The following is a 15677-nucleotide window of genomic DNA, read 5'->3' as shown; positions in this document are numbered from 1 at the left end:
TCCATCAAAGCTCCTCTCAATGTGTCTTTTCTACAGAGGACAGTCCAGCTTCTCCAATCTATCCTTGTAACTGAAGTCCCTTATTCCTGGAATGACTCTTGTAGATATTTTATGCACCACCTCTAATGTCTTCACATACTTTCCAAAGTGTGATGCCCAGATTTGGAAACAATAGTCCAGTGGAGACTAAGCCAATGTTTTATAAAGGCTCACTATGACCTCCTTGCTTTTGTACTCTATGGATGAATTTTCAGCTCCAGAGACTATGTACAGTGGTGGGCTGGATTAGTGGCAAGTTTCCCGCTGATTGGCAGATTGGGTTTTCACGTCTGATCTTCCGCTTGAAACCTCATTAATTATGCATAGCCGAGCTGCTCATTAAATCAAGTGGTGGGTAGGGCACTGATTTGTCCATCTGCTGTCACCTTTTGGGGTTGAAGTTCCTGGTGCTATATTTAAACACCACTCGAACACGCAATACTCTCTGTCGCCCAACTATGTCGTCAAAAGTTCTGGAACTGGTTCCAAGGAACAAGAACAGTGCACCAAGGTTTAGCCATGGCTTCCTGGAGGCTTTAATTAGAGGTGTCCACCAGTACCCGGAAGTTCTTTATCCCAGTGATGGATTCAGGAGGTCCACCAACGAAACCTTGCCAACCTGGGAGGTGGTTGCGAAGGAGGTCAGCTCTGTGGGCAACCGCCAGAAAAATGCCATCCAGTGCAGGAAAAGGAGGAATGATCTCATCCATACTGCAGGGTAAATCAACCTTCAGCTCACACTCTCAAAATGGCATTTTGCACTCAGAGCATCACGGCTCAGGGATCTCACACGATAATATCGAGGGAGATATCAGCATTGAAAGCCTATTCACCAGCGTCTCATCTATCATCCTGTACAAACAGCATCTTCAGTCTTACTGGAGAGGGCTCAGCACACACAGTAGGCATACATGCTTCCCAACCTCTGCTCCATTCCTTCTCATCATTCGGACATACAAATTAGGAGCAAGAGTAGGCCACTCAGCCCCTCGAGCCTGCTCCACCATTCAATAAGATCATGGCTGGTCTGTTTATAACCTCAACTCCACATTCCCATTTACATCCCGTGTGTGTATCTTTATGCAGGCCAAGCTTGCCCACAACATGTGGGTCAGATCCCGACGGCCAATATCCAGGAGCTCTCCAAATTTGAGGAGAATGCTGCCAAGTTAGCAGAGGAGGATGGAGATTGCTCCTGTGGTGAAGGCAAGATTGGCCTCTCCCAGCAAGTCAGTACGGATAAACCCTCCATGACTCGATCACATTCTGACATTGTGAGTTTTTTAAAATTCATTCACGGGATGTGGGCTTCGCTGTCTGGGCCAACATTTATTGCCCATCCCTAGTTGCCCTTGAGAAGGTGGTGGTGAGCTGCCTTCTTGAACCGCTGCAGCCCATGTGGTGCGCGCATCGCTTTCGCTGCAAGAAGTATCTCATTCAGGTGGCCACGACTGCATCAAGTCTAGTAGATGCAGGGTTTGCACTGGAAAGTTGCCTTCAACTTCCCAGAGTGGCTACATGCAGCTTTGGCTACTGACCTTTCCGAAGAGTAGGGCCTGATGATACATGAGGGTTGCAGGCCCAAGGCCGTATACAGATCTTGGTCTCAATGGCACTGCTTGTAAAGGCCTTTCCAAGCACTGGAGGGACAGGAGGTATACGCTTGGTTACCCTTGCCTGGACCTTAGTCCTCCTGGAACCTTGTGGCTATCAGTGTGTCATGGGAACACCTTCGGCATCATGCTGCTTTGAGGGCATCATCACATGAAAGGTAATCCTCATTAACCTCTTAAGGGTCCTGCCCTTCCAGGTCCTCATCATCCGAGGAATTCTCCACCTCCTCCATGTCTCCCTCTGGCAAGTGATCTCCCCTTTGAAGCATCAAGTTGCCAGTACGCAACAGGCTAAAATTATGGAGGACACCCTCTGTGGAGAGTACTGCAGAATCCCCACCTGAGCGGTCCAAACATCGGAAGCACATCTTCAGGATGCCAATGGTCTTCTCTATGATGGATCCTGTCAAACAGTGCACCGAGTTGTATCTCTCCTCCAAGGCACTTTGAGGACAACGCACAGATGTATCACCCAGTAACCAAACTTGTAAGCGCCACAGCCCCTTGAATATCTGTGGCACCTGGGAGTGATTCAGGATGTAGTATTCATGTGAATTCCCAGGGTACCTGGCACAGACGTGCATGATCTGCTTCTGATGATCGCACACCAGCTGAAGGAATGGAACCCTTTCCTGCTAATGAAGATCATGGGCTGCTGTCTGGGAGCTCTTAAAGCAACATGCGTGCAATCAATTGCACCCTGAACTCTAGGAAAGTCTGAGATAGCTGCGAATCCAAGAAATCTAGCAGCCTGGCTAGCGCCATTCATTGTGAATTTCACATAATTATCAGCCTTACTGTAGAGGGTATACATTACCTCCTTGATACATTTATGTGGTGAGGACTGAGAGATGCCACATTGGTTCCTTGTGGATTCCTGGAACCAGCCATTTGCAAAAAAAATTGAGTGCAACAATGACCTTTAGAGGCACTGGCAGAGGTTGGCCTCCCAGTCTATGTGGCATTAGATCCTCAAAATGTGGCAGATATGAGCTATACATCTCTTGATAAGCATAGACGTGCTTGGCACTGTATCTCGCTCATCTCCAAATAGGAAAGGCATCTTTGGTAGACACTTGGTTGTGCGTCTGACTTCCTCATCCTCTAGTTCTTCTTGGGGCTCCCCTGGACCAAGGACCTCAGGCCAGGGCTCCTCTCAAAGCTAAGCCAGGTGGTGTTGGGCCCTTCTTCTCCACCTCAATCAGAGCACTACCATCAAGAACACTGCATTGAGCACAGCCTCCATCCTGCAATCTTCCTTCTTCCTGTGTACAGAGATCTAACAGATTAATGAGAAATGTCCAACTATAGTAGACCTCCCACTTTCACCCAGAAAGCCACTGTCATGCCCTAGTGATGCGCTTGCACTACTCACCTTTCCCAGTTCCGGCCTTGTAGCTGATGTGCTGTCTCACATATGTAAGTGACCAGCATCTATACCTCCCACTCCTATTGAGGTTGGAAAGGCTTAAGCACAGCCATGTTATGTTGACCCTCACTGAGGGCAATCACACAATACCTGATTTGGTATATTACTTTTGTAATGAATGGATGTCCTTTGGCCTGTGAAACATGACGATTGAACTATACACTTTACAGGGTTTCTATGATCATCTTGCAGGTATCCAGAAACTGTGCTCTATTAATGGTTGGCTGCATCTTCCCTTCTCACACTCCCCTCTTTACTCACATTGATCACTTTGAATGTGACCCCAATGATGCTTGCAGTCTCACATTCAAGCGCACCATATGTCAGTCATCCCAAATGTGCATTCTCAATAAAGTGTTCATGAGTTCTATCAGGAGAGACTTCACCTCCACGTTGGAAATCTAAGAAGTATGAGGTACCCCCTGCAAGGGCCCCTGAGTCCAGCTGTGGACTCCTCCCACACTGCCTCAGGCCCCTCCCGTGGAGAATTTTTTCCAGTTTGGATTTTAAGCTGCATCATCACTTCGGGGTCTCAAGATGGTGGTGCTGCATTTTTACTTCAAGACCTATTTTGACCCTCCCCCGGTACTGTGTGCCCTTCTGCCACTGCCACCATACCCCCCCCCCACCACCCCCCTCCTCCAATCATCCTGTAACTCCATGATGTGAAGGCAGACTCCCTCGAGCTATTCTGGTAACCCTGGATCCCATATTTATTGTTGTGGTGGCCCTGCCCTTCCCCCTGAGCCCACCACTGTTGATGTCAGGTGATATACAGAGGTGAGCCCCCAAAAAGGGCTTCGAGTACCCACATTTTATTTCCTTTTCCCCATTTATAGACTGCAGATGCCTCCCCTGACCATGATCATCCCACCTGTAGCCCAGTACCGAGCCACACACCCCTATCACCACCAAGTGTGAGACATTGGCCATTCCCTGCACACCAAGCTGTACCTGATCCCCGTTGAGCACAATGGCCTCACTCCCTCCCTGGAGTGGGCCCATGACATGTGTGCCATGCATATCCCTGTGGCATGGACCACGAAGCCCCAGGACAAGCCTTCTCCCCAACCCCACTCATGAGTTTCTGTGCAACCCTTCTCTTTTGTGCCACACTAACTGCCCCCTTTCCTCCTCTAGAGTCTGCGTTCAGTCCCATTCCTGCCAATTGAAACTGACCCCCGTGTCCCACCCCTGATCTGTGTCTGCATTCTAGTCTTCCACGTCGGGCTCCAGTTTTCCCACACCCAATGTTCCCTCTGCCTGCCCTTGTTCTGCAGTGCCCACCTAACCTAAACTGACCTAGACAAGACCACCACCCTTGCACCCTTCACGCTGATGTCTATGTTATTTTCCACACCCCGCCTCCTGCCATGCTGGTCTCTGTTTTAGAGTGCAATCCTGCCTGAGACCCAAAGCACATCATGAGCCATGAGTGCTCTCCTCCAGTAGAAGCACAACAGCCACCGTGAGCTGTCCTAATACACACCTGAAGCACCCACTGAGTTACCCTATTGCACAGCTGAGGCACCCATCGTAAGCCGCCCTACTGTACATCTGAGGCACCCACTATGAGCTTCCCTTCTGTACATTCGAGGCACCTGCCGTGAGCTGCCCTACTGTACATCCGAGGTGCCTATCATGAGCTGCCCTACTGCACAACCAAGGCACCCCCATAAGCTGCCCGACTACACAACCGAATCACCCACCATGAGCTATCCTTCTGCACAACCGCAAAGAGCCCAACCAGACATCCCCACCAGTCTGGCCTAACACTGCAGCTTTGGCATCGCTGGCAACTCTGAGCAGCATTATTGCAGGTAGGCTTTGAATGTTGCACTCACCTCCCAGAGATGAGCAAAGTGACGGTGGGCAGCTGCAAGCCATTTATATCTGGTTGTGAGTCAGACCGGTCTAATTTCCCACTGGTGTGGCGCAAAATTGGGAGGGGGAACGTGATTCTGCCGACTTCTGTTTCAATGACTATTCATGACATGCTAATGCATGCAAATGGAGTTCCCAAAATGAGTCAGTGGGAAATCCGACCCACCATCTGACTGCCATAGAGTCATAGAGGTCTACAGCACAGAAAAAGGCCCTTTGGCCCATCAAGTCTGCACCAGTCAAACAAGTACCTAACTATTCTAATTCCATTTTCCAGCACTAGGCCCATAGCCTTGTATGCCATGGCATCGCAAGTGCACATCCAAATACTTCTTGAATGTTATGAGGGTTTCTGCCTCTACCACTCTTTCAGGTAATGAGTTCCAGATTCCCACCCACCCTCTGGGTGAAAAAATTCTTCCTCACATCCCCTCTAAACTTCTTGCCTCTTACCTTAAATCTATGCCCCCTGGTTATTGATCCCTCCACCAAGGGGAAAAGTTCCTTCTATCTACCCTATCTATGCCCCTCATAATTTTATACACCTCAATCATGTCCCCCCCTCAATCTCCTCTGCTCCAGGGAAAATAACCCGTCTATCCAATCTCGCCTCATAACTAAAACTCTCCAGCCCAGGCAACATCCTGGTAAATTTCCTCTGCACTCTCTCTAGTGTAATCACATCCTTCTTATAATGCGGATTCCAGAACTGCATGCAATACTATAGCTGTGGCCTAACCAGTGTTTTATACAGTTCCAGCATAACTTCCCTGCTCTTATATTCTATGCCTCAGCTAATAAAGACAAGTATCCCATATGCCATCTTAACCACCTTATCTACCTGTCCCGCTACCTTAAGGCACATGCACACCAAGGTCCCTCTGATCCTCGGTACTTCCCAGAGTCCTACCATTCATCGTGTATTCCCATGCCTTGTTTGTCCTGCCCCAGTGCATCACCTCACTCTTATCCGGATTAAATTCCATTTGTCACTGATCAGCCCACTTGACCAGCCTGTCTATATCCTCCTGTAATCTAAGGCTATCCTCCTCATTATTTATGACCCCACCAATTTTCATGTCATCCGTGAACTTACTGATCAATCCTCCTACATTCAAGTCTAAATCGTTTATAGATACCACAAACAGCAAGGGACCCAAAATCGATCCGTGTGGAATCCCACTGGACACAGGCATCCAGTCACAAAAACACCCCTCGACCATCACCCTCTGCTTCTTGCCACTCAACCAATTGTGGATCCAATTTGCCAAATTGCCTTCGATCCCATGGGCTCTTACTTTTGTTATCAGTCTCCCATGCAGGACCTTATCAAAAGCCTTGCTGAAGCCCGAGTAGGCTACGTCAAATGCATTGCCCTCATCTACACAGCTGGTCACCTCTTCGAAAATTCAATCAAATTTGTCAGACATGACATCCCCTTAACAAAACCATGCTGACTTTCCTTGATTAATCCCTGCCTCTCCAAGTGTAAATTAATCCTGTCCCTCAGAATTGCTTCCAATAGTTTCCCCACCACTGAGGTTAGACTGACTGGCCTGTAGTTCTCTGGTTTATCCCTTCCTCCCTTCTTGAATAACAGTACGACATTGGCTGTCCTCCAGTCCACTGGCACCTCTCCTGTGGCCAGAGAGGCATTGAAAATTATTGCCCCTGCTATCTCTTCCCTTGCATCACTCAACAGGCTGGGATACATTTCATCCGGGCCTGGAGATTTATCTACTTTTAAGCCTGCCAGGCCACTTAGAACCTCCTCCTCTTCTATGCTAATTTCCTTAATTATATCACAGTCCTACTGCCTGATTTCCATTCCCACGTCGTCCCTCTCACTTGTGAACACAGGCACAAAGTATGCATTTAGAACCCTACCTACGTCTTCCGGCTCCACACATAAATTACCACTGTGGTCCCTAATGGGTCTTACTCTTTCCCTAGTTATCATCTTACTCTTAATGTACTTGTAAAATAACTTGGATTTTCCTTTATTTTACCTGTCAATGTTTTTTCATTCCCCCTTTTTGCTCTCCTAATTTCCTTTTTAAGCTCCCCCCTACATATTCTATACACCTCTAGGGCTTCCTCTGTTTTGAGTCCTTGGTATCTGCCATAAGCCTCCCTTTTTCTCTTTATCCAACCCTGTATATCCCTCAACATCCAGGGTTCCCTGGATTTGTTGATCCCACCCTTTGTCTTTACTGGAATATGTTGGCCCTGTACTCTACTTATTTCCTTCTTGAATGAGTCCCACTGCTCTGACGCAGATTTACCTAAAAGTAGCTGCTCCCAGTCCACTCTGGCCAAATCATGCCTGATCTTATTAAATTTGGCCTCCCCCAATTTAGAACTCTGATTTCTGGCCCATCTTTGTCTTTTGCTGGCAGAAATCCAACTTTTAGCCTCTCTCTGAATTTTCCACTCCTGCACTCCATAAAATCTGCTAGTGGGACCGGAAAACTTTGCTCTATGCTCTACTTATAAAGCCAAGATCCAGTATATCTTATTAACCACTTTCTCAACCTGCTGTCACCTTCAACAATTTGTGCACACATACCCCCAGTCTTTCTGCTCCTGCATCCACTTCAGAATTTTATTCTTCATTTTTTATTGCCTCTCCTTGTTCTTCCTCACAAAATATATCACTTCACACATCTCTGCATTAAATTTCATGTGCCATATCTCCACCCATTCCACCTGCCTGCCTCTATCTTCTTGAAGGCTATCTTCATCCTTCTCATAGTTCAAAATACTTCCAAGTTTTGTGTCATCTGCAAATCTTGAAATTGTGCCCTTCACACCCTATGCCAATAATATAGATCAAGAAAGTAGGGGTCCTAATACCAATCACCAGGAAACCCCACTATGTACTTCTTGCTAGTATGGAAAACAACCATTCACCATGACTCTCCATTTCACATCAGTCAGCCAACTTTGTGCTGCCACTGTCCCTTTCATTCCATGGGCTTTAATTTTGCTGATAAGTCTGCTATGTGGCACTTTATCAAACAAATCTTGCAAGTACTATAACAGCATTGAACTGGTTGTCTGTGGAGTAGATGCCCTGAATGCCAAATTGGGCAGCCTTCCTTGCACCTAGGTCATGCTTTCGCCTTACATCAAACAGGCTTAAGTGCTATACCATTCCATCACTTGCTCACAGTATCTAGTTTGCAGCTCCACATTGGATTTCTTTTGCTTCATTTGTCCCTGCTGCTTCTCTTTCCATATTCCCAGTCTGTGAAAGTGTCAATAAATATCTAAAATTACATAAGAATTGACAATACAGATATGGGTTATTTTGCCCAAATGGTACATAGCATCATGGAATGGTTACAGCATAAATGTCTGTGATGACTCTCTGCAAGAGCAACTCACATAGTCCCACTCCCCTGTTTTTTCCTCATAGCCCTGCAAGTTTTTCCTAGTTAGGTAATTATCCAATTTCCTTCTCAAAGCCATGATTGAAGCTGCCTCTACTACACTCTCAGATAGTGCAATTGAGACCCGAACTCGCAGTATCAAAAAAACTTTGAATTTTGCCATTGCTTCTTTTGCCAATCACATCCTCAATGTGGTGATGGGACTTTGTCTTCACAAGGCCAGTGTCAATGTTGAGGACTCCTGTGGCCACTTACTTCTGTCTGTATACCACTGTGCCGCCATCTCTGGTGCATTGGACTTGCAAGTCGTAGAAGATTGCCCCAGGGATGATGATGCAGGTGTTGGGAACTTTGATTGTAAGGTATGACTTGGTTTGTATGACTGGGTCTAGCTGCTGCTTGACTTATCTTTGGGACTTCTTTCTCAATTTTGGCTCAAGACTTTGCAGGGTTGGGTGTGTCAAACGTCAACTCTTTTCTTCTCCGCCGATGCTGCCAGACCTGCTGAGTTTTTCCAGGTAATTCTGTTTTTGTTTTGGGTGTGTCATTGTTGTTTCAGGTTTCGTTTTCTAGGACAGTGCTGGGTGATCCATCTGGTTTTATTAATTAAAAAGCAGAACTTCAAAGGTAATGATCTCTGGACTGAGCCACAAGCAAATAAGCATAGGGTAAATAAGATTAGAGAGTTAAATGCATGGCTTAAAGATTGGTGCGAGAGAAATGAGTTTCAATTCCTGGGGCACTGACATCAGTACTGGGGAAAGTGGGAGCTGTACCGTTGGGCCGGTCTTCAACTCAACTATGCTGGGACCAGTGTTCTGACGAGTTGTATAACCAGGGTAGTGGAGAAGTGTGTTGTGATAAACTAAAGAGAGAGGAGAAGATAAGAGAGCAGGACAGCAATAAGGGAAATTATCAGTAATCAAAGTATGTCAGGAAGAGAAAGAGCAGACAAGCATAAGGGTACACCAGCAGTTAAGGCTAGAGTTTGCAAAAATAGTAAGTCAGAATTAAAGGCAGTCTACCTGAATGCACTCAGCATTTGCAACAAGGTGGATGAATTGATGGCACAAATAAAAGTTGACAGGTATGATTTAATTTCCATTCAGAGTTGTGCCTTCATGGTGACCAAGGCTAGGGACTAGAAGTTCAAGGGTATTCGGCATTTAGGAAGGATAGGCAATACAGCAAAGGAGCTGAGGTCACACTGTTAAGAGTGTGATCAGTACATTAGTGACAGAGGAACCTGGATCAGGAGATGAAGATGCAGAGTTAGTTCGGGTGGAGCTAAGAAACAGCAAGGGACAGCAAACTTTGGTAGGAGTTGTTTATAAGCCATCAAATAGTAGTGATAATATAGGGCACAGTGTAAATTAGGAAATTAGAAGTGCGTGTAATAAGAGCAATACAGTAATCATGGGGTACATCAATATAAATACAGAGTGGGTAAATCTAATTAACATAATGCTGAGGAGGATGAATTCTTAGAATGTATAAACAATGGTTTTCTGGAACAATATGTTGAGAAGCCAGGTACCACAATGTTCAGTGCTTGGCCTCCAACTATTCACAATCTATATCAATAATTTCGATGCGGGAACCAAACATAGTATTTTCAATTTTGTTGATGATAAACCACTTGGTGGGAATGTGAGTTGTGAGGAGGACACAAAGAGGCTTCGAGGAGATCTAGACAGACTAAGTGGGTGGGGAAGAGCATGGCAGATGGAATATAAAGTCGAAAAATGTGAATTTATCCACTTTGATAGGAAAAACAGAAATACAGAGCATTTCTTGAATGGGGGGAGATTGGGAAGTGTTGATTTCCAAAGAGACATGAGTGTTCTTGTTCATAAGTCACTGAAAGCTAACATGCAGGTGCAACAAGTAATTAGGAAGGCTAATGGTATGTTAGTCTTTGTTGCAAGGGGATTTGAGTACAGGAGTAAGGAAGTCTTGCTGCAGTTGTATAGAGCCTTGGTGAGGCCATAACTGCAGTATTGTGTGTAGTTTTGGTCTCCTTAGCTAAGGAAGAATATATTATCCATAGAGAGAGTGCAAAAAAGTTTCACCAGACTAATCCCTGGGATGGTGGGATTGTCCTAAGAGGAAAGATTGAGGATGGTGGGCTTGTATCCGCTAGAGCTTAGAAGTGGGCAAAATTCTTACAGGGTAGATGCAAGAGGATATCTTCCTTGGTTGGTGAGGGACTAGAACTAGGGGACGAAATCTAGGGGACACAGACTCAGAGTAAGAGGTAGGCCATTTAGGACTGAGATGAGGAGGAATTTCCTCAATCAGAGGGGGGTGAATCTTTGGAATTCTCCACCCCACAGGGCTGTGGAGGTGCAATCATTGAATATGTTCAAAGTGAAGGAAAATATATTTCTAGATAACAATGACATCAAGGGATACGGGTATAATGCAGAAAGATGGCATTGAGGCAGAAGGTCAGCCATGATCTAGTTAAATGGTGGAACAAGCTTGCGGGGCTGAATGCCTACTCCTACTCCTATGTACCTATTCTTTTTGACTTTTCTGTAACAACTGAGTGGCTTGCTAGGCCATTTCAGAGGGCAGTTGAGAGTCAAGTTAGAGTGGATTTGGAGTCACATGCAGGCCAGACCAAGTGAGGACTCCTAAATGGCATTATGAACCAGATGGATTTTTATGACAATCAATGATAGTTTCATTACTGAGACCAGTTTTCAATTCATTCTTCTTAAATTAATTGAAATTCCAACAGCTGGTATGGTGGGACTTGAACCCATGCCCACAGGGCATTAGTCTGGGCCTCTAGATTACTAGCCCTGTGACATTATCACAACACCACTGTCTGCCACATCCAGTTATGAATAGTGATGGACAATTAAACAACAAATCAGAGGAAAAGGCACCACAAATATCCCAATTCTCAATGATGGGGGAGCCCAGCACATAGTGCAAAAGACAATTTGCATCTCTCCACAGCCAGAAGTACCCAGTGGACTTTCCAACTCCTCCTAAGATCCATAGCATCACAGATACCAATCTTAAGACAATTCAATTCACTCCACGCAATATCAATAAATGGCTGAAGGCACTGGATATGGCAAAGCTATGTTCTCTGACAACATCCTGGCAGTGGTACAGAAAACTTGTGCTCCAGAACTAGCCATGCCCCTAGCCAGCCTTGTCCAGTATAGCTACAACACTGGTATCTACCCGGCAATGTGGAAAATTGCCCAGGTATATCTTTTCCACAAAAAGGGCAAATGTAACCCAACCAATTACCACTTCATCAGTCCACTCTTGATTATCAGCAAAGAAATGGAAGGTGTCATTGACAGTGCCATCCAACTGCACTTACACAGCAATGACCTACTCGCTGATGCTCAGTTTGGATTCTGCCAGGGACACTCAGCTTCAGACCTCATTATAGCCTTGATATAAACAGGGACAAAAAGGGTGGACTCAAGAGAGTGATGAGAGGAACTGCCCTTGACATCAAGGCAGCATTTGACTGACCATGGCATCAAGCAGCCCTGGAAAAACTGATATAATGGGATTCAGAGGGAAAATTCTCCACTGGTTGGAGTCATACCTAGCACAAAGGAAGATGATTATGGTTGTTGGAGGCCAATCATCTCAGTCACAGGACATAGTTGCAGGATTTCCTCAGGGTAGTGTCACATTTGGGCCAGAGCAAGTAAAGGCTCCTAAAGAACAATAGTGAACAAGATGTTTTTTAATGACAATCAATGATTGTTTCATTATTGAGGCCAGCTTTTAAATAATTTTTAAAAAATTAATAAATGGATTGAAATTCCACAAGCAGCTAACCATCTTCAACAGCTTCATCAATGACCTTCCTTTTATCATATGATCAGAAGTGTAGATGTCCACTGATAATTACACAATGTTCAGAGCCATTCACAATACCTCAGATACTGAAGCAGTCCGTTTCCATATGCAGCAAGGCATGGACAACATTAGGGCTTAGACTGATAAGTGACTAGTAACATTTGCACCACATAAGTGCCAGGCAACGACCCATCTCCAACAAGAGAGAAAACAATCATCTCAGCTTGACATTCAATGACATTAACATCACTGAATTCCTTGCCATCAACATTCTGAGGTTACCATTGATTATACACTTAATTGGACCAGCCAAGTAAATACCGTGGCTACAAGAGCGGGTTAGAGGCTAGGAATTGTGTGGCGAGTAACTCACCTCCTGACTTCCAAAGTCTGTCCACCGTCTACAAGGCCCAATTCAGGAGTGTGATGGAATACCCATCACTTTCTTGGATGAATGCAGCTCTAACAATTCTTAAGAAGTTCAATACCATCCAGGACAGAACAACTTGTTTGACCGGCACCTTATCCACCACCTTAAACATTCACTCCTTCCACTACCAATGCACAGTGGCAGCAGTGTGTGCCATATACAAGATGGACTGCCGCAACTCGCCAACTTCCTTTGATAGTACTTTCCAAACTCATGACCTCTACCACCTAGAAGGCTCACCTTCACCTTCCCAAGGGCAATTAGGGATTGGCAACAAATACCAGTCTTGCCAGTGCCACCCACTTCCTGATAAAAGAATTTTTTTAAATCCAAATTTTGTGTCATCTGCAAATTTTGAAATTTTGCCCTGTACACCCAAGTCTAGGTCATTCATAAATATCTAGAAAAGCAAAGCTCCTAACACTGATCCCTGAGGGAACCTCATTGTATGCTTTCCTCCAATCCAAAAAAACAGCAGCATAAAGAGCAAAACACGTAGTGAAAACACAGTGAAAGCAGCAACAGTATAAAGAGTGAAACCAGTAACAGGAGCAAGTTGGTGTAGTGGGTGTATAAAGAGTGAGACCAATAGTGAGAGCAGCGGCAGTAATAAGACCAAGAACAGTAGTGAGAACACAGTGAGATCAGCGGCAGTATAAAGATTGAGATTAGTAGTAGCAACACAGCGAGAGCCATGGCAGAACAAAGAGTGAGATCAATAACAATGTGTTCAGTTGTAGTATAAAGAACAAGATCAGCAGTGTGAACAGTCAGGTCAGCAGCAGTATAGAATGAGATCAATTGCAGAAACAGTGAAAGTGGCAGCAGCTGTGTTATCACATTCAAAAAAATAGTGTGACATCACAGGAAAGCGGTTAAGTGATTGGATCATTAAAAATAGTAGGAGCTAAGCGGCTAGAGTTGTGCAGGATCCGGTTTTCACGGAGGAAAAGAGACATCACAGGAGAGGAAGTCACATGGAGTGTGTTTTCTGATAAGTTTTTAATCTTAATTAATCAGATATAAAGTTAGGCAATATTGATTAATCAATTAGTGTAGATACTAAAAACTGAAGCTAATTTTATAACTCATCATATAATTACAAGCAGTTTTCAATCAATTGATCAGGTTTAGACAATAAAGTTAGAATTAAATAAAAAGTAACACCAAATAGTTATAATATTTTGTAAAATAAAATCCAAGGGTTTTAGGTAATAAGGGTTAAGTAACACATTTCAGTTACACCTGATATTCAAGTGACATCAGAAGAGAAACAGCTGATTGGTGAGCAGCTGGTGAAGTCTTTATTTATTTAAGAGTAAGTTTAATTGTCTAATAGATAGAGGAATGGCAGGGTAGATTGGACCCATGGAACGTGCATCATGTTCCATGTGGGAACTCCAGGTCACTTCATGAGTCCTGGATAACCATATGTACAGCAAGTGTCCACAGCTACTGCCTCTTGAGCCCCAGGTTTTGAAACTTAAGCAGCCACTGGTATCACTGCAGTATATCAATGCGGTTGAGAGCTTTCTGGATAGTACCTTTACAGATGTGATTAACCCACAGATCAAGGATATCCAGGCAGAGATTGAATGGGTGATGATCAGTCAGTCAAGAAGGAACAGGTAGGTAGTGCAGCAGTCCCCTCACTCTCCAATCAATATTCATATCAAACAGTTTTGATTTCCTAGAAGAAGTGTCATTTTGAAAGTCCTGAAATCAAGGCACTATACACATCTTCTAACAAACTTTTTGTTATAAATATTGATTGGAGTATATCTCACTCTCCAATCAATATTCAGTTTTGGGGACTGCAGCCAGAGTCAAGTCCATGGCACAATAACTGGCTCAGTTGCATGGGGTGGCAGGATGGTGCTGCTGGAGGAAGACTGCAGCAATAATGGTGATAAGAGATTCCATAGTTAGTAGAGCAGATGGGCATTTCTGCAGACATGAATCCAGGGTAGTATGTTGCCTCCCTGATGCCAGGGTCAAGGATGTCACTGAGGGCAGAGGGTGAAGACTAAGCGGTCATGGTTCACATTGGTACCAAGGGCAGAAGTAGAATGTCGGATGTGGTCTTGCAATCTGAATTTAGGAAGCTAGGTAAGGAATTAGCAAACAGAACCTCAAAAGTATTAATCTCCAGATTACTCAAGGTACCATGCACAACTGAGTATAAAATAAGGAGGATCCATTAGATGAATGCATGGCTGGAGAGATGATTCTGGAGAGAGGGCTTTAGATTCCTTGGATAGTGGGACCAGCTCTGGTGGAGATGGGACCTGTACAGGCCAGATGGTTGCTATTACATTGTTCAGTGTTGTCTATGGGCCATCAACTAGTAGAAAAGATGTAGAAGAATAAATTTGCAAGGAAATTACAGAGAAGTACAAGAATTATGGAGTAGATATGATGGGGGACCTTAATTATCCAAATAGATTGGGATAGTAGTAAAGTAAAGGGCAGAGCGTAACAAGAATTCCTGGAGTATGTCCAGGAGAATTTTCTACAGCAACATGTTTCCAGTCCAATGAGAAAGGGTGCGTGCTGAACTTGATTCTTGGGAATGAGTTAAGACAAGTGGATCAAGTGTCACTGGTGGAACATTTAGGGATCAGTGATACTTGCATCATAAGATTTAGGTTGGCTATGGAAAAGGATAAGAAGCAATCTAAAGTATGAATAATTAATTATGGGAGAGCCAACTTTAATGGGGTGAGATTGGATCTGGCCAGATAAATTGGAATCAAACATTGGCAGGCAAAACTGTAACTGAACAATGGTCTGCCTTTAAAGACTAGCTAGTTCGGATAGAGTTCCACAAAGTGGAAAGGTAGGGCAAATAAATCCAGAGTCCCTGGATGACAACAAAAGATGGAGAATAAGATGAAGCAGAAAAATAGTGTCCTTATGATAGATAAAGGCTCTGTCTCCAAATGCCTATAGCATTAAAGAAAAACAGATGAACTGATAGCGTAAATTGAAATAAATAAGTATAATCTGTTAGCCATTACAGAGACATGGCTGCATGATTGGGA

Source organism: Carcharodon carcharias, chromosome 10 (assembly GCF_017639515.1).
Source record: "Carcharodon carcharias isolate sCarCar2 chromosome 10, sCarCar2.pri, whole genome shotgun sequence".
Classification (NCBI taxonomy): Eukaryota; Metazoa; Chordata; class Chondrichthyes; order Lamniformes; family Lamnidae; genus Carcharodon; species Carcharodon carcharias.
The sequence above is the reverse complement of the archived record's forward strand: the minus strand, read 5'-3'. Positions refer to the sequence as shown.